The following is an 18,843-nucleotide window of genomic DNA, read 5'->3' on the forward strand; positions in this document are numbered from 1 at the left end:
CTCACTGCTAGTGAAGTATCTGTCTGTTTGCCTGCATGCCTGTTGCTGGCCTGTCGATTCTTTGGCTACTGACAGCTAATACCATGACTGGCCGGAGCGAGCTATATGTCTGTCTGTCTGTCTCTCTCTCTCTCTCTATCTATCTATTACTCGAAAGTTATTGGAACAAATTTGACACCTATATCCATGCGTTTGAAAACACAGAGTATAAGGGTACTCGCGTCCGCGCTAGCTAGTCGTGAGTGGTCCATCCTATTATTTTTAAACTTCAAACTTCATTTGTTTTCTATTTTGATAAATTCTCTCTGTTGAAAATTATATTTTTATATTTTAAATAATTTGCAATTTCAGGAAATATGTTTTTATATTAAATTTGTGTTTTCTAATAAGGTGGACGAGTGATAGATAGATAGATAGTAGATAGATATCAGTAAGTAAGTAAGCCAAAGTATCAACTCAAACCAGCAGGCAGACAGACAGACGGATATAGGTGTCAAATTTGTTCCAATAACTTTCGAGTAATAGATAGATAGATAGATAGAGAGACAGACAGACAGACAGACATATAGCTCGCTCCGGCCAGTCATGGTATTAGCTGTCAGTAGCCAAAGAATCGACAGGCCAGCAACAGGCAGACAGACAGATACTTCACTAGCAGTGAGCACTTTCACTTCTGACAGCTAATAGCATGATAGTGCCAAAAAAATAAAATAAAATAAAATAAAATATATATAAAAATAGCAAGATTTTCGAAGTTTTCATACTTCGAGCCATACCTTGACGAACGCAAAATGCAAGGAGTCAGAGTTAATTGCAGTGTTTCTTTGAATGAAGTTTGCCCAACACTGTGTTCAGCAACAACGTGGGTATGAGACATGGCCACCCACACTTGCGATATACAACAAAAGCAGCTGACACATACAAGAATTTCACTCACCTACGCTTAAATTTCAATAACTTATGTTGCCCGTAATGGGAGAGGCACTTAGGTTAATTCAATAATTGAATGATTCATTACAAATTCATAAGGGATGGACGATTGAAGGCATTGATATAATCGAACGAAATTCATGACTGGAATATTAAATAATAGATCGAATGACCGCGGTAGAGGTTTGTTGTAGATTCACGTGTTGTTTACACCAAATACGCACATGTTCTGCTGTGGAAGACGTCTCGTTTGCTTTTATATATGATGAAATCGTTCGGCTTCTTGAATGAAGTATAATTTGGCAATCTTTCAAAGTAAGTCTAGGATACTGAAAAGTATTTGTTCGGCAATTTACCTAAAAATAATTTCGGCGGAATTCTTCTTTAAGCACCCCATAACAATCCCTTGTAAACCTTTTAATTTTGGGGGAAATTTCAGAAAATTTTTGCGAATTTGCGTTCTGTACACGGGAATTCATGCGATTATGCAACAAAATTTTTTTACCAGTCTCACCCCTCCGTAAATCCTAAAATTCCCACATGTTTTTGAAGATATTCTTTATGAATCTTTTTTTTAATCAGAGTTTAAAATACGGACAGTACAAAGCTGTTGTTTGTTTTTGTTTATAATTTCAAAATAATTTTTGAAATCCAAATTCAAAAAGCTAAAAATATTCGCGCATACACATGGCTTATTACGGATTCTGGAAAAAGCCACACTATGTATCCGGTCGTAACTATTTTTATTTTTTTGGTATTTTTACAATCTTTTTTTTTTTTTTGCGAAATTTGTGTTCAGCACTTTTTGGTTATCTAACCCCCATTAAAAAAATTGGGTTATCTTCCCATTAGAAAATCGAGTTAATGTGGCGACAAGAGATCAGATTAAAAGAGTTCGATCCTTTTGATTCAATACTTCAACACATTGTTGACTTTTGGCCCCTTAAATAGAAATGGAATGATTTGTTATAAAAATATTATCAGATTCATTAAGATTCTTAAATTCTTTTCAATTTTCATGTTTATTAATTTTTCATTTTGTTTTATTAAGAGTTAAACAATTTTTTTAGTTGGGGAGATAACCCAATTTTTTAATGGGGGTGAGATAACCAAAAAGTACCTTTGCGTTCTTGCACACAAAACCTTACATGATTATGCAAAGAAAAGCAAAAAAAAAAAAAAAAAAAATTCCGATTTTTTGCATGGCATCAAGAACCCTGACATAATATGCTGCAAACTCCTTATTTTTGTTAAGAAAAAAAGGGGTGGGGAAACCGGACCCCTCGTTGTCCCGGAATCATTGGAAATTGTTTTTTATCGTTGAATGAATTCCGGTGACCTAATTACATATATTTACAAAACCCTTTTTGGGGTCAAAAAAAACGGGGTAGGGTGGAAGCTTTTGAAATTTCACCCCCCACTCCCTTTGCCGGGCAAAATGCTTAGCAGTATTTCGTCTGCTGTTACGTTCTGAGTTCAAATTCCACTGAGGTCGACTTTGCCTTAAATACCAGTTACACACTGGGGCCGATGTAATCGACTTAACCCCTTTGTCTGTCCTTGTTTGTCCCCCCTATGTTTAGCCCCCTTGTGGGCAATAAAGAAATAAGAAACTGAAAGAAACATACCCCACCACCACACACATACCTATCTTGTTTGTACAGGTAGATGTGTGGCTACCATTGCTTGAGTTAGAGCAAGGGTTTTCAGCCAGATTTTATCTATGGACCACAGGCCAGGTGTTGAAGGGATCACAAAGTAACACAAGATGAAGTATTTTGCTCAAGAACACAACACACCAACCTGGTCTAGGAACTGAAACCACTATCTCACGATGGTGAGTGCAGCACCTTAACGACTAGGCCAATCCTAGTTAAAAAGAATTTCCACATTAGCCAGAAGGTAGGGGAAAATGATAAGAATAAAATGTGTTTTTCCAGTTAATTAATTTACCTGGAAAATCATTAAAGCTGAATGATTACAAAAAACCTCTTCAAAGTCCACAATTACAAACCGGTTACGGAATTTACTGGAATGTAAAAAGGAAAAGTGCACATCCTTTTCTCACACACGCGTCTGTCTGTATGGTAAACAGCCTGCTTCCCAACTACATGGTTCCAGGTTCAGTCCCACTGTGTGGCACCTTTGGCAGATGTATTCTACTATAGCCCCAGGCCAACCAAAGCCTTGTGAGTGGATTTTGTAGACGGAAACTGAAAGAAGCCCATCATGTGTGTGTGGGGGTATTCGTGTGTCTGTGTTTGTTCCCCCACCATCGTTTGACAACCAGTGATGTTGTGTTTACGTCCCCATAATTTAGCAGTTCGGCAAAAGAGAGCGATAAAATAAGTACTAGGCTTACAAAGAATAAGCCCCAGGGTTGATTTGTTCGACTGAAGTTAGTGCTCCAGCACAGCCAGTCAAATAACTGAAACAAGTGAACAAAAAATAAACAAATAAAAAGATGCCAGTCAAAATGTTTGGCAGCATTTCATCTGTCTTTAGATTCTCAGTTCAAATTCCACCAGGGTCGGACTTGTTCATTCTTTTGGGGGTTGATAAAAATACCAGTCAAGCAGATGGTTTGATGTAATCAACTAGTCGCTTCCCACCAAAAATTTCAAGCCTTGTGTCTATAGTAGAAAGGATTATTATTATTATTATTATTATTATTATTATTATTATTATTGAGTGAGAGAGCAATGCATGCCATCAAAGTGACACCGGAGCAAAACGCACCAACATACCTGTCATGATTACCCATCTGATAAGAGTACATCAGGTACGTGCATCACAACCATATGTGCATGACACGGTGATCTCATATCAAGATAAACAGCACAACTTTGCAGGTTGGGCCCAGTTAGAATTCCCTTCAGATGAAGTAGCCCATCCTGCCCAATGTAATCGGCTAACCCCATCTCCCAAATTTCCAGGCCTTCTGCATTTAGTAGAAAGAATCATTATCGTTTTTTCAGTTTTATTGCTACTACTACTAAGACTACTAGAACAGCATTCCTCTCATATCAATATTTAATGGATTAGTTCACATAAAACACACAAAACTGGGAAGTTAAAATAAAGCTAAAAAAAAACAAAAACATTTTGACTGAATTTCAGGATATTGCTAAATAAAGAGGTGGTGGAGGTGGAGATGAGAAGTTAAGAAAAACCCCGGGTACTTCTTTATTCCGTTTCAGAAAGCACAACAACAGCAGTCACACTCCTATTTCCTCATCCGCTTCTCTCCCCACCCCAAAAAAGACACTAACAGCGAAAGAAGGAATCTATACTCCCATATGTCCCTCGAGTTGGATGGCACACCCATCAAAGTTATGCAGATGGTACCGGATGTCACCGATAGTTTACATGCATGCATACACACACACACAAACATATATTATATATATTTTAATTTATGTATATATTAATATTATCTTGGTTGAAAAACTTCGATAATGCAAATATGTTAATAGTTACCAGGGTAGCAAAAATCACACAAAAAAAACTGGGATATCATACCCGGTTAATAGGTAGAAATTCCATGTTAAAGTGATGTATTTTGAGTAGATATAAAGAATAATAATAAATAGACCATTATTATTATTATTATTATTATTTTTATATATATATATATATATATATATATATATATATATATATACACATACACACGTGGGACTACTGAAAAATTCTTGGCTTTAAGGGTACCGTGGTTGGAGGCCCAACCTTCAGAGTTCTTTTACAAGACTTGGAATCTGAGAGAAGAAATATACTCTTTTACTTGTTTCAGTCATTTGACTGTGGCCATGCTGGAGCAACGCCTTTAGTCGAACAAATCAACCCCAGGACTTATTCTTTGTAAGCCTAGTACTTATTCTATCAGGCTCTTTTGCTGAACCGCTAAGTTACGGGGACATAAACACACCAGCATCGGTTGTTAAGCGATGGTGGGGGGGATAAACACAGACACACACATATATATATATATACATATATACGACAGGCTTCTTTCAGTTTCCGTCTACCAAATCCACTCACAAGGCTTTGGTCGGCCTGAGGCTATAGTAGAAGACACTTGCCCAAGGTGCCACGCAGTGGGACTGAACCCAGAACCATGTGGTTGGTAAGCAAGCTACTTACCACACAGCTACTCCTGCGCCTATGTTTCGATTCCCAGACCGGGCGTTGTGAGTGTTTATTGAGCGAAAACACCTAAAGCTCCACGAGGCTCCGGCAGGGGATGGTGGCAAACCCTGCTGTACTCTTTCACCACAACTTTCTCTCACTCTTACTTCCTGTTTCTGTTGTGCCTGTAATTCAAAGGGTCAGCCTTGTCACACTGTGTCACGCTAAATATCCCCGAGAACTACGTTAAGGGTACACGTGCCTGTGGAGTGCTCAGCCACCTGCACATTAATTTCACGAGCAGGCTGTTCCGTTGATCGGATCAACTGGAACCCTCGACATCGTAAGCGACGGAGTGCCAACACACAACACACAATGTACAAGTATAAAGAAAAAATTAAAGGAAAAAGGACTCATTATATTGAATGTTATCGATAACATGGAGCGGAAATAAGGGGTACTGCAGTTCCTCAGTGCCTATACATGAGTCACCACATGCATTCCTCCACTTATTTATGCTCACTGTTTAGAATTAACCATACACAGGTGCAGGTAAGGGTGTGTGCACAAGTGCAGGCATGACTGTGGGCACAGGCACAGGCGTGGCTGAATGCATAGGTGCAGGTGTGGTTGAGTGCATAGGTGCAGATGTGGCCGAGTGCATAGGTATAGACGCAGCTGAGTACATAGGCGCAGGCATGGTTTCATGGTAAGAAGCTTGCTTCCCGACCACATGGTTCCAGGTTCAGTCCCACTGCGTGGCACCTTGGGCAAGCGTCTTCTACTATAGCCTCAGGTCGACCAAAGCCTTGTGAATGGATTTGGTAGATGGAAACTGAAAGAAACCCATCCTGTGTGTGTGTGTGTGATCACCCCTTGCTAACCGGTGTTGACGGTTTAAGATGAATTTTTGATGTACATTGGAAAAAGTTTTTCTCTAGAGTTCTATAGTTGTTTTGTTTTAACCTATATTCACTTTAACCCCAAAAGTAAAAAATACCCAAATTTGGGTCTTCTTTTTCCTACCCCTCCACCGTGAATATAGGAGTAAGTTATTCCAAATCTAAGCATGATTCTGCAGGTTCTATCTAATAGAGAAAATAGCACCAGGAGCCATCTTACCAGTGAGCCACTGTACCAATGGGATGCTACTAGTCCTGCATAAATTACATCAAGGTACCACACTTAACAACATGAAAGGACACAAGAGAGAAAGAGAAAGTGAGAAAGTAACAGTCTTACATACCCCTATAGAACAGAATGGTCACACTTGGAATGCCATTCATAAGTCAACTTGATCAAGGCTGACCTTGAGCTTAACATCACATTAATAGGTCCACTGTCTTGTTCAAAGAGCTACACCAACCCTGTATTGTCTATAGTATCCAAGGATTCCAGTTAACTGATCTTACAAGAGTTATATCCCTTGCTTTTCTGTTTCTTCGTTTATTTTCAGATCTTTAAAAATCGCCAAGGGGTACTTTTCTCAGCAGCTCCAGTTTTTTCAACTCACTACGTTATGGGCACACTCCTGTATTTATACTGTCTATATGACCAAACATTTCACAAGCAATATTTCTTTTCAGTCATAACACGCATTATATCCTGTTACATCTGAATCGATGTGTAACAAGAGCATAATTAGAAACCAATTAACTCCCAGCAGCCAAGAAAAAAAAAAAAAATGTTCAGTATAACAGCTTGGTTACTATTAATAATTTTATAATTAGTTCCTTGAACTGGTGGAATCATTAACACACCGGATGAAATGCTTTGTAGTATTTCGTCTGCCGCTAAGTTCTGAGTTCAAATTTCGCTGAGGTCAACTTGCCTTTCATCCTTTCAGGGTCAATGAAATAAGTACCAGTTGCGTACTGGGGGTCAATGTAATCAACTGTACCCCTCCCCTAAAAATTAAAGTTTTGTGCCCATAACAAAAAAGATTATTTCTACAACTAACTTACGTATCATTTCAATACATGCCCATGTGTCTTCTGCTATAGCCCTGGGCCGACCACCTTGTCAGTGGATTTGGTAGACAGAAACTGAAAGAAGCCCAGCGGGGTGCTGAAAAGTTCCTAGCTTGAAGAGTACCGTGAAACACCTGGTTGGAGGCCCAATGTTCCGGGTTCTTTTACAGGGCTTAGAAAACCTGAAGGACCACAGCAATAAGTCTATGAATCTGAGAAAGGGAATCTGTTGAATAAAACAATCACGATTAATTGATCCTCCTGTATTTTCTTTTACCCAAAGCCAGGAACTTTTCCACACCCCATCATATCTATTATTTATATACATGCCCGTGTGTCTTCTGCTATAGCCCTGGGCCAACTATCTTGTGAGTGGATTTGCTAGACAGAAACTGAAAGAAGCTCAGAGTGTGTGTGTGTGTTTATGTTTGTCTGTCCCTCCCACCACTTCACAACCAGTGTTGGTTTGTTTACATCCTCATAACTTAGCAATTCAACAAATGGGAAAGATAAAATGAATACCAAGCTTTAAGAAAAAATTTTTTTTTTTTTTTTAAATATTAAGTTTGATTTGTTCAACTAAAAACTTTTCAAAGTGGTGCCCCAACATGACCAAAACCTAATGACTGAAACAAGTAAAAGATGAAAGATATATATTCCTGTATTCTTAAGTTTCCAAAAAGCAATTTATGCATTATATATCATCATCATCATCACTATTGACCGTCTGCTTTTCCATGCCTTTCCTGTTGCCAACCCTTATCCATTTTAAGCAAGGTAATATTTAACCATGGCCAGTCACAGAAGAGTGGAACCAAACGACATCACTTGTATGATGGTGATGCTTGTTTACAGCAATCTCCTGATGTCAACACAAAGCTACACACACACACACAATGGGCTTCTTTCAGTTCCCTTCTACTGAATCCATTCACAAAGTTGTGGTCAGTTTGGGGCTGTAGTAGAAGACACTTGCTGGTGTGGGACTGAACTCAAGACCACATAGTTGGGAAGCAAGCTTCTAAACCCCACAGCCATACCTTGGAGAATAAAATGGGGATTGAATTTTATAAGAATCTGAATCTGATGGGGATTGAAAAAAGCATGGAAATGGGAGACAAAAAAATTTCGAAAAAAATATTTTTTTTGAATCGTAATTTTCATTGAGATACTATAATATTGTTAAAAACTAAGAAACCCCACCCCCCAAAAAAACCCCAACTAATTCCATGCTCTTTCCCTCTCCTTATGAGCATCAGAGTAGTTATTGTGTGAGGAGGCATTGAATGCTTGGAGACCAGGGCAAACATTAGTAATTCAGTCCCACTCACAGCCCATTACCCCAGCCCGACAAAAGCCAGACAAAAGGCTTTCCAAAAGAAGAGCTTTCAATGTGATGCTAGTCAGACAACAATATTAATTCTATTCTCCTACCAGATCATATGAAATGAGTGATTTTAAGCAGATTTAAACAATAACTTAGATGAATCAATAAGCCTGTTCTAGATCGTTCTCTAAACTACGATGTCTGGTTGTATAGAGCTCTGTCGACAGACGCTTAACAACAGACTGGTAAACATTTCCAAGTCTTTCACTATCTACACTCTCGAAAGTTATTAAATATTTACCTGCTCAGATCAGGTATCATTCAAGTCACAATTCTAGCATTGCTATAAATCACTTTGGCAATTCTATAAGCCGACCACAAACGCATTAAAAGTTACTCCAAAAAGCTAACACGCAAAAAGGAAAATTACCTTTAAGTGGGGAAGGGGAATGCCAAAAACAACAATAAAAGAAAAAAATGAAACTATGTGCACAAATAGATCTTGTATCTTTTGTTTGTTTCAGTCATTAGATTGCAGCCATGCTGAGGCCATCGCCTTGAAATGCCAGCACTTAGTTTTAAGTCTGGGATTTATTCTATTGGCTTCTTTTCCTGAACTGCTAAGTTACAGGGATAAACAATAGGCACAAGCGTGGCTGTGTGGCAAGAAGCGACTGAACCGACGAGCTGGCAGAACTGTTAGCACGCCGGGCAAAATGCTTAGCGGTATTTCGTCTGTCTTTACGTTCTGGGTTCAAATTCCGCCGAGGTCGACTTTGCCTTTCATCATTTCGGGGTCAATAAATTAAGTACCAGTTGCGTACTGGGGTCGACGTAATCGACTTAATCCCTTTGTCTGTCCTTGTTTGTCCCCTCTATGTTTAGCCCCTTGTGGACAATAGAGAAATAAGAAGCAACTGAACCGCTGGTGGGATGTGTGCCACCAGCAGAAAAGGCTCCGTCAGTGGGACGTGTGCCACTGACGGAGCAGCTTGAGGCCCCTTCCTGTGAGGAGGAGGAGGAGGAGGAGTTTGTTCTCCTTTATCACGAGGGAGGGCCTGTGCAAGAATGTTTGGACGGCCTGGGCGACCGAGACCGTAGGTACTTGGACTGCACAGGCAGTCCAGTGTGGCTTCCACAGGTGGCTGCGGAGGTGGTGGCAAGGGTCATAGAGACCTTTGACAGGAGGGAATTCATTTTCCTCTTCATGGGCCCCGACCTAGTTCTGGATAGGAAAAAATGCACCTATTTTTGAACATTTATTTAAAAACAATGTAGGGTTCAAATGAATTTATGTTAACCAATTTGTGCCGAAATTTTTCTAGGGAATGAAATTGCGTGTCCAACTTGTACTCGCGATGTTGCACAACTGTGGTTGTTACAAGTTATGGATCAAGCATTTGTTCAAACAGACTGCATACGTGTTAAGAACATTCTTTGAAACTTTTGTTGTTGTTGGCACTCTGTCGCTTACGATGTCGAGGGTTCCAGTTGATCCGATCAACGGAACAGCCTGCTCGGGAAATTAACGTGCAAGTGGCTGAGCATTCCATAGACACGTGTACTCTTAACGTAGTTCTCGGGGATATTCAGCGTGACACAGTGTGACAAGGCTGACCCTTTGAAATACAGGTACAACAGAAACAGGAAGTAAGAGTGAGAGAAAGTTGTGGTGAAAGTGTACAGCAGGGTTCGCCACCATCCCCTGCCGGAGCCTCGTGGAGCTTTAGGTGTTTTCGGTCAATAAACACTCACAACGCCCGGTCTGGGAATCGAAACCGCGATCCTATGACCGCGAGTCTGCTGCCCTAACCACTGGGCCATTGCGCCTCCACTTTCTTTGATACAGACCATACACAAATCACAATTTGTATCAAGTATTTGTTTTATACTTTTATAAATTAGGTATCAGTTTAAGCAGAAGATCGACACAAATGGGTTAATGCTAGAGACAAAGGAAAGTGAATATTTTACAGCATTTTATGAAAATGAAATTATAATTTTCCTGTTTTGCACTTATCTAAAATGAAAATAGGCCTAAAAATAATCCTAGAAAAAGAGATGTGTTTTCCCCCGCTGTTTATAGGCTGACAACATAATCATGTCATCATCTTGTGCCGATATCATGATTGCATAAACTAATAAACTTGATTTGATTTTCAGATAAATGAGTTTTAGAATTGAAATAATTTATATCTGCCTAGCAACATCACAATCAGAAATATCGGGAGGAGATGATTTGCTGATATTCTGTTACAAACATAGGATTTATTAAAGACAAGAAGCATCAAGGTAATTGAAAACTGACTGAAATAGAGAAGGGCTCCACCATCATGAACCCTGCGACACTATACCCAGAAAAATTTCTTAAAAATGGTACCCAGAAATGGTAAAGATGACCTAAAACAAGATCAGTAATTGCTTATTGATCATAGTGTTTGATCTACTTTCCAGTATAGATAACACCTATACTTTGATTATTATATATACAAAATCTGAACTGGTGATAATTCCAAGCATTAATCATAAACTGCCAAGGACTAAAGATCAATATGATAATTTTAATAATGTACTTGTTCTATATATGTATACACAGAAATAATACAATATCTAGTTACATCGATAATAATGCTGCTAACACATCGATATCTATAAATGTAATCGAAGCCTTTCCCTCTATCACTGGGTTTGGTAACAAAGCTAAGTCAAAAACTCATACCATCTCTAAAGAGAACAACTGATGAACTAACTAGCCTGTTACTTCATCCACCTACTCTGAAGATATAAAATGCAAGGTAAAGAATGATATAGGCACAGGCTTGGCTGTGTGTAATAAGTTTGCTTCTCAACCACATGGCTCTGGGTTCAGTCCCACTGCATGGTATATGGCACCTTGGCTAAGTATCTTGTACTATAGCCTTGAACTGACCAAAGTTTTGTGAGTGGATTTGGTAGATAGAAACTAAAAGAAACCCATAATATAGACTCGTGAATATATATATATATACGTATATATTTGTGTGTGTGTGTGTGTGTGTGTGTGTATGTGTTTGTGTATCCGCTACCACTGCTTGACAACTGGTGTTGGTGTGTTTATGTCCCATAACTTAGTGGTTCAGCAAAAGAGACTGATAGATTAAGTACCAGGCTTAAAAAAAAAGTACTGAGTCAATTTGTTCAACTAAAAACTCTTCAAGGCCGTGCTCCAGCAAGGCCACAGTCTAATACCCGAAACAAAAGATAATTCAATTTACCTTATTTTATCTATCAATACATCTCTCTGTTTGCCTGTCATCTATCAATATATCTAACATTATGTATTGATATATCTACCTGGTATCTATGCACATCTCTTCCTGTCTACGTATTTGTATATATTTATCTACTTTAACAAACAGATACGTGTTTAAACTAATTACAGAATAAAAGAAATAAGACAACACACCCAGCAACAAGATCTGTCTAAATCTACAAAGGAAACTTCAATTTCATCTATCTATCCATCCATCTATCAATCATAATCTTCATCATTTAGCGTCCATTTTCCATATTGGCTATCTCTCTATCCATCTCTCTACCCAACTAGCCATCTATCCATCTACCCATCCATCCATTCATCCACTTGTCTATCCATCTATCATCATCATTATCTAGTGTCCATTTTCCATGCTGGCATGGGTTAGACCGTTTGACTGGAGCTAGTAACCAGGCTCCAGTCCAATTTTAGCTTGGTTTCTACGACTGGATGCTCTTCCTAACACCAACCATTCCAAGAATGTAGTTAGTGCCCTTTACGTGTCACCAGCACAGGTGCCCTTTACATGTCACCAGCACAGGTGCCCTTTACATGTCACCAGCACATGTGCCCTTTACGTGTCTCCAGCATGAGTGCCCTCTACTCATCACCTATTCTGTAAATCTATCACTCAATCTATCAATTCTGTATATCTATCTCCACTCTATCTCTCTATCTACTCTGTCTTTCTCTCTGTCAAGCCATCTCTCTCTCTCTCTCTCTATCCATCTACTTTTTATCTGTAATCTGTAACAACAAAATTCTTATTCTTTAAAACCGTCACCCTATTCCTCTATTCTGTTATACTAACATTTAACAGTGCATAGATTATATTCACAACATAAAAAATAAGAAAACACAATGAGAGAGAAAAACCCAGAAAATAAAAGAGAACTGTTCAATGGTAAAAAAAACTTGTTACACAAAGACCTGTTGTTCAACCTACTGAAAATAGCAGTCAAAACTCCAATACACACTTTACCCTCCCATGTTAAATAAAGGCTGTACTGAAGTATATTTCTTGTACAAAACTTTTCCTTGAAGATACAAGAGGCTCGCTCTCTCTTTCTCTCTCTCTCTCTCTCTCTTGTTGAAAGTAAACTACACTCTTGAGTCACCCAAACCACTTCACAGGTCACCTGAATTCCCTTTGCATCACATCCTACTAACAAGAATTTGCACAGGAAAACGTGCAAATATATATATATATATACAAGCAGTTTTGCTTCCCAGTCACATGGTTCAAGGTTCAATCTCACTGTGCGGCACCTTAATCAAATGTCTTCTACTATTAGTCTCAGGATGACTAAAGCCTTATGAGTGGATCTGGTAGGCAGAAACTGATTGAAGCTTGTCATGTGTGTGTGTGTGTGTGTGTATGTGTGTGTGTGTGTTTGACACCAGGTCAGCAAGCTTGTGGGGAAAGGACAACACAAGTCAGTTATAAAGGGACATCATATGTTATCTTCTCGAGTGCTATCAATTTGTAAGTGTTGATTTCCCAGTTTCCATGACAAATATATTCCCCACCTGGACAAGATGCCAGTCCACCAAAGGATTACTCATTTTCGCCAGCTGAGTAGACTGGAGCAACGCGAAATGAAGTGTCTTGCTCAAGGACACAATGTGCCACCCGGTCCAAGAATTGAAATCACAATCTTACGACCATGAGTCCAACACCTTAACCACTAAGCCATGCACCTTCAGTTGAGAACTGGGGTTAATATAATCGACATATCCGTTCCCTCCAAGCTTGCCAGAATCTGTTACAAATATCACATTTCTTTCATAAGATATGTGAGCTAAATTGCTGATTTGTATCCTGTTTGTAGGAATCAAACGAAAATAACAGAGGTCTTATATTAAGTGATATTTTATCAATTGCCTCAATTAAGGCTCTGTTGTATACTACAATTATTAAGTGCAGATGACACTGTTTAATGACAAAATTGACAATTAATGATTATAATTTCCATTCTCACATAATAAGCATGCAAACATAAAAAAGTAGCACAGTTAAATTTCTCGTTAAATAAATGGTCATTCTGTATCTTCAACCGTTTAGTTTCCTGTAGCAATCAAATATATATTATATATATATATATATATAAATGTTTATATAAAGATGCAGTCGTGACTGTGTGGTAAGAAGCTTGCTTCCCAACTACATGATTCCGGGTTCAGTCCTACTGCATGCCACTTTGGGCAGGTGTCTTCTACTATAGCCTCTGGCCAACCAAAGCCGTGTGAGTGGATTTAGAAGACAGAAACTGAAAGAAGCCTGTCGTATATATATGTGTGTGTGTGTGTGTGTGTGTGTGTCTGTCTGTCTCCTGCCATCACTTGACAACCGATGCTAGTGTGTTTATGTCCCCATAACTTAGTGGTTCAGTAAAAGAAACCAATAGAATAAGTACTAAGCTTGCAAAGAATAAGTCCAGGGTCAATTAAAACCCTTTAAAGCGGTACTCCAACATGGCAGCAGTCAAAGAATATATACACAGACACACACATTTAGCCTTCCACCATAGCTCCAAGATGGTTCCAAAACTCGGTGCATGTGTTCTGTACTGTATCCAAGGGGAGATTTTTGAATGCCTCCTTGATCTTGGTGTTATAGGCAGAGTGGTTGGTGTCTTTCTCAAATGCATCCCACATTTAGTAATCCATGGGATTACAACTGGCAGATTAGAAAGCCAGAAATTAGAACTGGTGAAGTTGTAAAAATTATCTGACAACCATTTCTGACTCTTTCTGGAACCAAATCCTGCTTTCACATATTTGATGTTCCAGCTGCAACCATCTCCAGGCCAGGGGTTTGACCGTTCTTCAGCAGCTTCGTTATGGATGGATTCTAGCGTGCGGATGCAGTCAGAATGCCTGCTGTGTTCTTTCCTGCTGGCCATGGCTGCATAGTCTCCACTGCAACTGTCCTTGTCCCATTTTACAGCCTTTACAATGTTCACAGAGAACTGAGCTACAGTCACGATGTCAGCATCTTGGTACCTTGCACAAATCATCACAATACAAGTAACTCTTCTAGTATTTAGACGGCTTCCAGTCCTCCGTGTCAACTACCTTTTCTCAGAGAGCTATGGTCTTATATCTGTTGACATTATTTTGTCATCTATAACAATTACGGCTCTATTGTAGATTTCATTTATGTAATCTACGAATGATAAACAACATAATTAGCAGCTAATGACTATATCCTTCATATTTGTGGAATTGGCAAAAATGCAGTAACAACTCTATGATGGTTGGCATTTCTGAGAATAATGAGCCAATAACTGCTACTTTCACATTGTAATATATATATATACACACACACATATATATATATCTCGTCATTTAACATCTGTTTTCCATGTTGGCATGGGTTGGACGGTTTGACAGGAGCTGACCAGCCAGAGAGATGGCCAGGCTCCAATTGTCTGTTTAGGCTTGGTTTCTATAACCAGATGCCCTTCCTAATGCCAACCACACTACAGAGTGTGCTGGGTGCTTTTTACATGCCACCAGGACAGGTGCTTTTACAAGGCACCAGCAATGAGTACATCAAATAGGACACTGGCATGGGTGCATTTTATGTGGCAGCAGCATCTGCAGGGCTGGAAGGGGGAGTAGGGAGCATAGCCATAAGGGACATACCTGAATATATTGATGGCTCAATATGACTGATTTAGCATTCAGATCATTCTGTCAAATTTAATCCTTATTTATTCACATTCATTTGAACTAATCATGGATTATTGCGTGCCTAACCACTGGACTGGTCCACGTGCCTTCGCTGTAATATGGTACAAACTATAAAAGATAGCTTGGATCTAAACAGAAATGTTGCTGTCATTTAGCAGTTATTCCCAAACAACATAAGTTTGTCTTTGGTAAAGTGTTCTACATGTTTGCTGGTGTATGAAATCATAGTCGTGGCTGTTGTCAGTGTAATGTAACTGGTACCTGTGCCAGTGGCACATAAAAAGCACCTTTCAAGCGTTGGACTCCACAGAGGCAATGTGGCCGATTTTAGTGTCATGGAAATCGCAACCGTGCCAGTGGCACGTAAAAAGCATCGTTTGAGTGTTGGGCCTCACGGAGGTAATGTGGCCAATGCTGGTGTCGTGGAATGAGAAAGTGTGCCAGTGGAATGCAGAAAGCACCTTTTGAGCACCCATCCTGGTACCACATAAAAAGCACCCATGCTGGTGCCATGCAAAGAGCAACCATGCTGGTGCCACATAAAGAGCAACCATACAGGTGCCACATAAAGAGCACCCATGTTGGCACCACATAAAAAGCACCCATGCTAATTCCATGTAAAAAGCGCCCCCAGTACACTCTGTAAAGTGGATGGTGTTAGGAGAGGCATCCAGCGGTAGAAACCATACCAAAACAGACAACTGGAGCCTGGTGCAGCCCCTAGGCCTTGCCAGCTCCTGTCAACCCATCCCACCCATGCCAGCATGGAAAACATGTTAAATGATGATGATGTATGTATGTGTGCCATATTTCCTTCCAAAGGGAGTGCTGTGAGCCACAGCACATTGACTTCATGCTTTGAGGAAGCGGTGCAGCCACTATTCCAAGGTCATTAACTTTATGGCACATCATTCCCACGGATTTGATCTATTCTCAGCTCATAAACTGGCCATGCTGGGGCACCGCCATTATTTAAAAATAATTTAAGGAAAGTTTATTTCAGATAACTTTCTCAGTTGATTTACACAGAAACATCAGCAGACATTCAGGCTGGACAAGATTGGTACAACCTTGGAGCTGTGCTGAATCATACATTTTAAGTAAACAATTAACATCAATTACATGATTAATTCTCACGAGATTAAAGAGTTACATTCATCTACCTTTAGAAGTCATCTTTTGTCACTTTGGTAATATCAGGAAATATACTGCATATGATTTCTAATCAAAAAGAGTGAAAGTGCTTTGTTTGTACAGACTGACCTTGAAATCTGTGGCGTATGAACAATAAGTTAGTCTTCTCACTCACTTCTGTTGCTTATAGTAGAACTTGGAGGTCAAGTGTGTAGTGTGGGGGTGTCTCAAGAAGAAAATCGGGTTTCAGGTGTGTATGTACCAAGGAGGATGAAATCTTTTTTGGAAATGGTCATAACAAGTAACAAATCATGGGTTTTTTATGGCTATTACCCCAAAAATCAAGGCAAAAAAAAAAAAAAAAAAATTCAAATCCCAATTGAAAGGAACAAGATTTTAAGACATTGATGAAATCTAAAGAGAATGGAATGAGGCAGTGGCTCACTATCCCAAAACAGGAGTTCCAGGAATGCTTCCATCAGCAATGTTGGATAAAGTATGTGGTTTCAGAAAGGGACCAGTTCAAAGGAGATTAAATGTTGAATTGATATGTGTTGTATTGTTATATCTTGAGATGGTTGGGGGGGGGGGGGGTTTGGTTTTCTTTTTTTTTTTTGTCAAATAAATACACACACTGTATACCTGTTCTTCAGTTTAGCTTTATTGTTGTTTTTTAATTTAATGTTCTTTGCCTGAAAATCTTTCATTACACACCTGTAACCTCTTCAGCAACTCTCCATTGCATGTGTCGCTTCCTGTTCTGTTTAATCCAAAAAGACAGAATGGACTAAACAGAATGGGAGGAGACACGTGGGATGGAGAGGCACTGAAGAGGTCACAGGACGTGTGACAAAAGATTTCCAGACAAGGGACACAAAATAAAACAAGAACATTAATAAACAAGTGAAGAACAAAAATATATCGTATGTGCATTTATTTGGCAAGAAAACTAAAAAAAAATTGCCATCCTGAAATACAACAATATCTGTTTCAACACATGGTTTCACAACAAGAATCTTACAAAACAAATACATATCTATTTTAGCTTTCTTTTTATAACACCTGTCCTAATACTTTTTGATCAGAACTCATATATACAATAATTATAATTAACTTTTTATCAAAAAGGTATTATACTAAAGTGTTACTCATCATGTAATGGGTAATTTTGGAAGTATATTTGTGCCATCATAGGTAATATCAGAAAATATAGATTAAACACAATAATCACAATTCAACTTTATACCAAAATTTCCTGATGCTTATGCAAAATGATAAAATGAATATTAATTTTTTAAAAGAAAAATATTCGTTATTTTAAAATAAAACAATTTTCTCGTATCTTATCTTTCACTTGTTTTGATCAGTAGAAATATATATATATATATATACGCACACACATATCATCATCATCAACATTAAATGTCTGTTTTGCATGTTGGCATGGGTTGGACAGCTTAACAGGAACTAGCAAGGCCAGAGGCCATGGCAGGTTTTCTCAAGCACAACAATGCACCACATAGTCCAGTCATCTCATCTTTGTAAGGTTCAGCATTTCATATATATAAATATGTGTGTATTTAGGTAGGGGACTCCGAAAGGGGTCTCAGGGAGTAGCCTTCCTGAGCTAGTTTTCCACCACATTTCTTAAAAATTGTGGTAGAGGCTTTGGTCTAGGGACCACTCATGTCTAGAAACTGAGGTTGGGGGTAAGCAAGAGCATGGTCCCTGTAGAAAATCCAGCTCCAAAAAAGCCTCATGACAGCAAAGGAGAATGGGTACCGTAGCCATGGCCTTGAGAATGGGTTTGGCAGACAAAAACTGAAAGAAGCTTAGTGTGCGTGCATGCGTGCGTCTGTCTTTGTGTTGACATAACAAAATGTTTGCAAATGAGTAATGTTAGTAGTTGTAGAAACATTGCCAGAACAGACTGAAGCCTGGTGGGGCCTCCTGGCTTGCCAGTCCTCAGTCAAACCGTCCAATCCATGCCAGCATGGAAAGCGGATATTAAAGATGATAATGAGTCATCAAAACAAAGTTGTTTATTTCCAGTCTATTGTGAAACACATAACTATTAATGTGTAACAAATATCTTTGTTCGGAACAAGTCAACCTTGTAACATATATATCATCATCATCATCATCACGATATCCGTTTTCTATGTTGACATGGTTGGATGATTCGATAAGAACTAGCAAGCCGGAGGTCTGCACCAGGCCCCGATCGTTTGTTCTGGCATGGTTTCTCTGGCCGATTGCCCTTCCTAACACCAACCACTTTACAGAATGTACTCAGTGCTTTTTACAAGGTGCCAGCATGGAAGTTTTGTCCGTGACACCAGCACAGATGCTTTTTCACT

General features: G+C 39.1%; 1 protein-coding gene across 7 annotated transcripts in view; it reads right to left on the bottom strand.

The window, feature by feature from the left end:
* LOC106880833 (uncharacterized) overlaps window positions 1-18,843 on the bottom strand; it is a 49,200-nt gene that overhangs the window by 15,125 nt on the left and 15,232 nt on the right. Inside the window, exon 1 of one of the 7 annotated variants that reach the window (XM_089342126.1) lies at window positions 17,880-18,363. The exons of 3 other annotated variants lie outside the window; for them this stretch is intronic. The gene's annotated coding sequence lies outside the window, so the exon portion shown is untranslated. Of the gene's footprint in view, window positions 1-776; window positions 1,162-6,304; window positions 6,690-17,879; window positions 18,364-18,843 lie in introns of those variants that run through there. 3 more of the 7 variants (XM_052976539.2, XM_089342129.1, XM_052976538.2) reach the window with 3 other exon arrangements.

This window comes from Octopus bimaculoides, chromosome 25, assembly GCF_046866305.1.
Source record: "Octopus bimaculoides isolate indiv1 chromosome 25, ASM4686630v1, whole genome shotgun sequence".
Lineage (NCBI taxonomy): Eukaryota > Metazoa > Mollusca > Cephalopoda > Octopoda > Octopodidae > Octopus > Octopus bimaculoides.